The sequence below is a fragment of the Sinohyriopsis cumingii genome, unplaced genomic scaffold (genome assembly GCF_028554795.1).
Source record: "Sinohyriopsis cumingii isolate HCF-2022 unplaced genomic scaffold, ASM2855479v2 utg000452l, whole genome shotgun sequence".
In the NCBI taxonomy this organism is placed as follows: Eukaryota; Metazoa; Mollusca; class Bivalvia; order Unionida; family Unionidae; genus Sinohyriopsis; species Sinohyriopsis cumingii.
In genome coordinates this window covers 471,534-480,784 of record NW_028315901.1, presented here as the reverse complement: position 1 = coordinate 480,784, position 9,251 = coordinate 471,534, and positions in this window count along the sequence as shown.

The window sequence follows — 9,251 nt, the reverse complement described above, 5'->3', positions numbered from 1 at the left end:
CCATTAGGATTTGTGTGCACAATGCTTTAGCGTGAAAAAGTCGTTGCCTTATTTAATAATTTGTGCAAAACTGAAGATCATTAAATAATATTCCAAATAAAACTACAATATAGTATATCGTGGATTGCCATGTTTCAGTTTTACTCATCTGAAAAAGGAAATACAGTGATTGTCATATTATTATCGCCACTCATTTCCTCATAATCAAAATCGTTTTTAATAAGCATAGATAATTCATCATTTACTAGCACAGCAATAAAACATATTCAGGACAAATTTAATATGATGTAGCTCATGAGAGTTCACCTTTTTTCTTCAATGTAAATAAAAACCCTGAAATGAGCAGCTACATTTACTTACGTCACGTCATGATGCATGTTGATTGTGAATGTAAACACTTACCGACCACTGAAAGGAAAGAAAGAATTCAATTAATATTGTATCATTATTTAGTCTCACTTCAATTAGAGCATTTCTCATTTGTTGTAAGAAAATCTCAGGCTATTTCATTACAATGATGGGATATAACAACTTCGTTCTTAGTATTAGTTTCCAATATAGTGGGTTGTCGGTGATTTTACTCGGTAGCTTATATTCCTTACTAAGAAAACCCGTCTGGTATACTTTCCCTTATGCGATTGAAAGAATGCAAATGTGTTCGCGTACTTATTCATTGGGTTATGATAAGGTATTGTCTATTGTATACTACGTATATGGAGAGAAGATTTTATACAACAATAAATAAGTGGTCATCATAACAAGATCATAATAAAGCACATCTACAGATTATCAGCATATCAGGATTGATGAGCCTCAAGGTTCAACGCTTGGACAACTCTTATAGATTATATGAACAATATTTTCACTGAAAGTCCCTTCAGCATACAACTGTTTGCTCATGACAGGCAGTTATTAACGATTATTGAGCAAACATCCCTGCTGCTAGTGTCCTAAGGAATTAACAACATAGATTCAGTAAATGGTCCAGTCAGTGATTAGAAGATGTAATTCAAAGAAACAAAATCAATGATCATATCTTTATAGTTTAGAAAGGAATATCACCCATCTCGCTTGATGAAAGATACATTTACTATAATATATATTCTCCTTTACCTCTGGTACGATTATTCATGCAATTATGTTATCGCATTATCATATAAACAAAATCACTATAACATCATTTAAAAGCATACCGCCATGCTTGAAATTCAACCTACGCCAAGGATAAGACTTCTTTATATCACTTTGATAAGAAATCCTTTGGAGTATGGACATATTAGCTGATATTAGGATAGCAAGCCTGCACAAAGATTCATCCTAAAAGATGCCAGATTAATCAAGAAGAATAGGGCCATACTGTATATGTTATATATTAGAATTCTGCTGGCAAGAAATGGGCAATTTATTGAGAAAGCTAACTTTAATACGCAGTTTACCAAGACAAGGTTATATCAAATTTTATTTTTTTGCAAATGCATGTTACGTTATCCTCCTTGAAAAAAAACAACTCTTTTAGTTGGACTTATACATACAATTCCATATGGGATGGAGTACATTACGCAGTATTAAAGAAAATTTAAGGATTAAACCACTCACATGCCGACCAGCGATTCACATATGAATAAATACCGAATTCCTGAACTGGGAATAAATGTAGCGTTACATGAGCCATGCATGGGAGAATAACAATGTAATGTGTTGTTATGAATGCCCGCAAAATACAGAGAGAGAGAGAGAGAGAGAGAGAGAGACGCACACACACACACACGCACGCACACAAAAACACACACACACATGAGTTTGGTTGCTAAGTCTGCCAATGTTTGTGGTAGCAAATTAACGGATTTACATTTAAAAATCACGATATAATTGACGTCAATAAAGCTTTATTTTCAGAAAGAAATGATAGAATTATCAACTTAGAAAGGAGGAAAACAGGGCAAATTCAAACTTCTATGTTCACTGTGGTATGCTGGAAACAAACTTTGCAAGTTGATGCCAGACGTTAGCTGAGGTACCTGTTGTTGACCACTTGCGCTAAAGCGTTGTACCTGTTTGCTAGGAAAACCTTCTTCACAACTATCTCTGACATTATCATACAAGCGGATTATCGCGCTGAAGCACATGAGTATAAGTGATATGGTTCCAACAGTAAATAAATCAGGTAATCAATCAAATGACAAGGGACATCGATGACCCAATACACCTTGTGCTTATAGGGTGGATATTCTTAGCCGGGGATGCACAAAGGGTACTAATCGTAAGGACAAACAATGATACACATGTAAGAAACGGGGAACATCTCGCGAGGGTACTGAGACCAAGTGGTGCACCCAACGGACAGGAAGCTACGGGAAGACGTGACATTAGGTGTACCGGCGTCGTGGTAAAATAAAGTCTGGATAGGAATGTCTAAATGTTTGGATGGAAATCCCCGTGAATGTTTATAGACTGATCAATTGAATGCATTTCAGTCGCAAAAATAGAAACCATGATACATTTAATGACCGGAACCGACGAAACACAAGTACATATATATGACTTACTAGGTCGAAATGCTCATGACTCTAGTATCCAAACTATGCCTGTCTACGCGAGAGGAACGGCATGACGCGTGCTTAAGCGCGATTGAGTGTGGCCAGTACCATTACACATTTTAAGGCAGGGAAGTTTGAAATTCTTAATAATGAACATATTAATGTACAGACATTTTAATAAGTCAGATGGTAGAAAATTATGCCAACTGTTTGACCATAAAATATCAAGTGTCATTTACTTAGAGTGACATATGAATCCAGTATGGCGGGCAGTTTTGTTATGAAGATAAAATAAATAACCAACAGCGTGTTCGCCGACGTCTATTGCCCCGACGTGAATAGCAACTTGGGAAGACTATGCAAATCGTACAATGTTAGCAAGAAGCCAATATCGACGGGAAGGATAACATTCCATTCAAAGGTGCAACCGTCGATATTGTAAAAACCACATGTTATATCACAGAGGCAAAAACAGTTAAAATCGTATTCGATTTTTGTACGCATCTTGACAAAAAAAAGAGGCCCTATCATGACCAACTGTTGAAACCGACCTTGCGACCATGGCACATGTTCCTTGTTAAGGAGGGTGTTGACCCAATTTACCTCGTCATTTCTGCAGGAAAGGAGAAGGCTGCTATCTATAAATACTAGCGCCTAACACATCATCACCATATGTTAGATGGCTTCGTCTAGCAATTGAAAACAAATTATATTTATAATGTGCGCGGAGACGTTGCAATATTGTGACCGACGTTTACGCGCGAATTGGGTCGCCTATTTGGAATTTTCACCTGATGCAATCCTACAAACAAAGTTGCGTAATGTTTAGTCCCTTGAGGACCCAGAGCGAAATATGACAGGGTGATGTTACGGGATTGGAATCCAAAACGACCAACAATCCGTAAAAAGCTGGCGCCTCCATCACTGGTGTAATGAACAGGACTCTTTGGGTTCGACCATGTAGAGTGTGAAATTGACTTCATAATGGACATGAAAAGTACCGTATGACGTGTAAGGTACCGTAATAATATATAATGATGACAAAGTAAAGCGATATGAGCAGAGTCGCGATCAAATTATGTGATTTGTGATTTTAATTTTTTTTTAACGTAGCTTTAACAATTTTTAAGTCATATCGCTACGATGTCTGCAATGTGCCAGTTTATAGTGATGTCTAGCACTGGGGCATCATGCCGCAGACATGTAGCGTGATGTTCCACCCAGTCACATTATCCTGACACCAGGCCGACCAGTCCTAACACTAAACTCTTAATGCTGAACGCCAAGCGAGGCAGCTGTTAGTACCATTTTTGTAAGTCTCTGGTATGACTCGGTCGGGGATCGAACCCACGACCTCCCGCATCCGAGGCGGACGCTCAAACCACTAGGCCACCGAAGCGGTGCGATCAAATTATCGAAAAGGCGGTAATGAATGCAGTATATTCTGTGGTCATCTCATATCAGTCAGTTGGCGAACTAACAGTCAACACCAGTACATGTATTCCCTTAGAATGACTATTGGCCCTTGGAAGATAAATAATATATAAGATACAATGTCATTATGTGTCCATAATTGTATTATATATATATATATATATATATATATATATATATATATATATATATATATAATACTCAGATGCGTTTACATACCTGATTCGTCTGACTGTGTTTATAAAGCGCGATTTAGCTTAAATACCTAGGAGTGAATCAAAATTAAAATCATCGAGGAAGTAGGCAGTATGGCCTGACTAGAGGATAATTCAACACTCAAACTCCTCGTACTCGCTACCCATAGGGTCGGTCAGTCTGAGGTGGAACCGATTACAAAGGTTGAGAGAATGTTGTCAAATGTGTCACCAATATTAGGAAAGTCATGATCACTAAATACTATTCATAGGTGCCCATCATTGATGATGCCCGCGTTATAACGGCACTAATAACCCCTAAAGATCTATATCGGTTTTGCAATCATGTATTCGCTTTGGTCAACTCTGGCCTTCATATTATGCTCAAACTGATAAAGGTCATGGCAAACGTAGTTTCTTGGACGATGTAACTGTGCACTCACGTGACTGGGAAGAGCATATTGCGGCTCTACTGAAGATGTTGAATCGCAACCAAGGCGAATATAATAGGTCCTCTAAATAAATTTGCCATCGGAGCTATATCAATAGTAATTGTTGTGGCGAAGCCCTACAACCATCATTAATATTTATATGTAAATAAAATCCTGCATTTCCTGATACGGCATCACACTTCATTAGCTTGAATTATTACATTTTTCTTAATGCAATGCGAACCAGCTGCCCCATGGTTTCTGTAGATAAAGTCAGCGGGTTAGCTGTGTATTTTAGAAAAGGTAAATAAAGACAATGAAGTAGGTGATAATCTTCAGAAAGAGTCTGGAGCTATTAAACAAAAACCATATGTTTTAACATTGCAGCCCAGTACTATCGTCCACGTAATAGTCAATAGTGTATTATTTTTATTTAATTTGCTTTTGTCACCTTTTTTTCCATGTGTTATGTTTAAATGTATTTTGGATTTGACCTTCTCTAAAGACAAGTTCATTTGTTGCATAAATATATAATACATAGCTAATAGTTCACTACGAAGTTTGGTTAAATAATACGATCATTATTTCAGAGTCAATGCCATTATGTTTAACATGTTCTTTTTTCTAATTTTCGCAACATATCTAATCCTGTTTAGAACTTACGTTTGTTCTAGGAATCAATAAGAATAAAGTTTGTGATTAGTCTAATCATAAATCGTTATCTCTTCCTACGTGGAAGAGGAAAGGGTACATTATTTCAGACATTTGCACATTGAAAACGTCGCAAGCGAATAAAGACCAAATGCTCTTATTTCTGAGATATCAAGGTCACGTTATCAAGGTCAATATATATGTGGGTTAATCAAACTCTACTCTGAAGAATTATTCACCATTCATGTCGATAGGTTCTATACTGCTTATGAATAATGCTGCTAATCATATCCATATTACAATTTTGAGGGACACGGGAGTGTCTCGGGGTTTAGTATTAACAAATACTTTGCCTTTTACAGAGAAGTCGTCTTCTAAGTAACGTATTTTTATTCACGGAATATAAAACGGCTTTTTAAGGTCCCTATTCGTTGTGTAAATATGTCATCATACGTAGTATCAGGACCCGTGATAGTGACATTTGTGTCTATTGTGAGGTTTCATTTATTGCTTGCCATTGAAATTTAAGGAGATAAGGTTGTGTTAAACTCATTTGTAACTGATAGCCTTCTTTTGGATCAGAAGGTCGATTATATTAAAAGTAAAATCCGTGATTTATACCGAGCTGCTATAGTTACTAGAATTATGGCAAAGAAGGCTCTTGATAATGATGATGATTAGAACAATTATTCGTTTAGTGGACAAATATATTTGACGAGGTCTCTTTTCCTACTGGCATGGATGAATCAAAATGTACTAATCACAGTGATCCTTTTCGTAATACTTATTTCCTTTATTATATTCAGGATAACAAACAATAATCATTTGTGGTCGTTTATGAGAAGTACCCGTTTATTTTCTGGATTGGGGGTCATTAGGACAAAATGAAGACAGTATGAAGTACCGGTTCTTGACGATTCGTCAGTGAGCTATCAAAGTATTGTTCCTAATTCGTATACAGAGGACATTCTTAGCCATGTCCATGAAACTTATTAGGTGTCAGTAAGGCGTATTACAAGATTAAATAATCATTTTTATCGGCTGAAAATTAAAAGTGATGCTTGTACATCCTGTAGATTTTGTTACACTTGTCACTTGGTAGGAAACCCAATAAGAATATAAACCCAATAAGAATAGACCTACTGTTCATCTGCAACCTATTCCTGCAATTAACGAAGCATTAAGTAGAATAATAATAGAATGTGTCCGTCCCGTACCTAGGGAAAGACAAGCAACCAACACATGTTGACCATAATATGTGCGACGCAAGATTTCAAAAGACAATTCCTTTGATGAATAGTAAACATAAAATGATATCAATAGTTTTGAAAACATCTTTTAACCAATTTGGTCTTTCGAAATCTGTCAAATATGATGATGGATAATATTGACTAACTGGACCTTTCCAGCAAGTTTTGGATGAATTAGGCATGCAGCGGTTTAAACATTTTGTCTATAACCCTGAACATCAATTGGTTTAAAGATTTCATAGTATTTAGAAACATATGTTTCCGTCATATTGCTTTGACACAGGAACCGATTGGGACCATTGTGTTAATTTGCTTTTGTTTGATGTTAGGGGGTCAGTTGTAGAATCATTAGGATGTAGGCATTTTAACTCGATGTTGGACATTCTTTTTGTGGACCGTTGGCGTTATTAAAGAGAAACCGTTTTCTACTAACGATTCAGCAATTAATACTCTTGACTATTTTCATGTATTCAAATATATTCTCAGAGGCGTGTGAAGCTGCAACAATTAAACTTCACTCTACTCAGTCAAACACGAAATCAAGGTAGGACACAAATATAAAGGAACGGATTGTTTAGGTGGTAGTAGAGTTATGGCCCTCTTGCGTCAAAATCCTATTCAGGCTAAGTACTATGGTCCTCAACACTTGAATATAAGGTAATGAACATAAATTATATCATCGATACGAAAAAAGCAAATTTGCAACATAAATATGTTCAAGTATTGCATTGATCGAGATAGTATTGTTACTCATCCAATCAGGTTAGTTGCACGTGTCCCACCATGTGAGGATTTAAGCGATATAATGAAATTGGGCTGTAGTAAATCTGGTGTAACCAATCTTCAGAATGTAGAAATGTTAAATAATCTGGACAATACATTTTCACATCATGATTTAAAACAGCTATTATTGATCTATAAGCATTTGTTTGCAGATCTTCCAAAAGGAGCAAATATATTCTTTGAAAGTGTAGATTATATACCTGTGAAAGAGCATCCGTACAGCAGATACCTTCTCCGACAGGTATATTTGAAAAAAGAAAGTCAGTATTTGCCGGAGTGTGTTTTCATAGAACGAGGTAAATATGATTATAGTTCTCCATAATTTCTTTAGTCGAATCAATATAACACTACCAGCAATGGTGCTGTCTATATATAAGTGAGCAAAACAGATCCATTTCCATTGCCGAAAATCGATAACTGAATTGGCTAAATTGGAAATGCAGAACGCAGTGATTGCCAAATTAGTCTTTTCACTCATTTGCACATTACCTAATTCTAATTAAGAGGTATCAAAGGTTTTCACAATATGGAATGGTATAGGATACGTAATTCTGAAAAATCCATCATTTACGAACAAAGCAATAAAATGTTCTTACCAACGTTAGTTTAATGTTACACAACACACTTGACCTACATGCACCAATATTAGTAGAACCTCTGGAATGATCATCTACATATACTTACCTAACGTTTATATTGCATAATAATCCTGAACGAAAATACTTACCGGATGCTAAAAGGAAAGAAAGTATACGATTAGTGGTATACCATTATTCAGACGCACTATACTAATTGTTATTTTCATATGTTTTAACACAATCTCAAACACTGTCATTGCATCGATATAAATCACAAGTCATGATGGGACAATAGTAATAACATATAAATAAAACTTTTAATATAACTATAACGTGTCTCTTATTAGCTTACAGCATTAGACGGTTGACGTCAGTAGCTCTAATTAGTTTCCAACACTAGAGGGTTGTTGTTGATTTAGTTCGATAGCGTATATTCGTTACTACGATAAACGCTATACTACCTTATATCTTAATCATTGGAAAGTATGAGCAAAGTGCTGGAGTACTTACTGAGGTATTATAATGCATGTTCTATTTCATTCTAATTATTCTGAGCGATGAGAATATATAGCATTGCTTAAATATTTCTCATAAACAATATCATAATAAAGAAGAACAAATTAATTATCAAGATATGGAGCCTGATGTGCCTGAACGTCCTATGCTTGGGCCATTCTTATTATAACTTATATTCGGCTGAAGGTTCCTTCAGAATAAAGCTGCTGATGTCAGGTTGTCATTAACGATTGTGGTGGAAGTAATCTCAGTGTTACTGCCCTACTCGTAAACGAGGGTCTGTCAGCCATTTAGCTATTAGTAGATGTAATTCAAAGAAAACAAAATGAGTAATCATATCCTAAATATCGAAAAGGAATAACAGCCACCACTTGACCGATTAACATTTACTACATCAGTTCTTCTAAACACCTTGGCGTAGATATTCACGAAATTATATTCACGCATTCGCATATGAACGAACTGTCTAAAACATCATTGAAAATCAGAACTCTATCGCAATGTTTAAAATTCAAGCTTAGAAAAATAGGGCTTCTTTATATCACCTTGATAAGAAATAATATTCGTATTTATCTATCAGTCAGGATATATACCCTAAGCATGAAAAAGAGCAGAGAAATGATTAACAAGGAATAATTGTTCGGGGGCAACACTGTCATTGTCATGTATTAGAAATATCCAGGCAAATAATATACGACATTTTGAGAGATCCAACCTTAATATTCATTTCGCTTCGACAAACTTTTCTTAATTTTACTTTTATTGATAATGTATGGTACTTTATGGACTGTCCTCCGTTTCTTTTTTCACAATAACATTCCACCATGCACATATTATTGCAAGATCTGGGGTTACATAGAGAAGCTCCAGCCTGCTA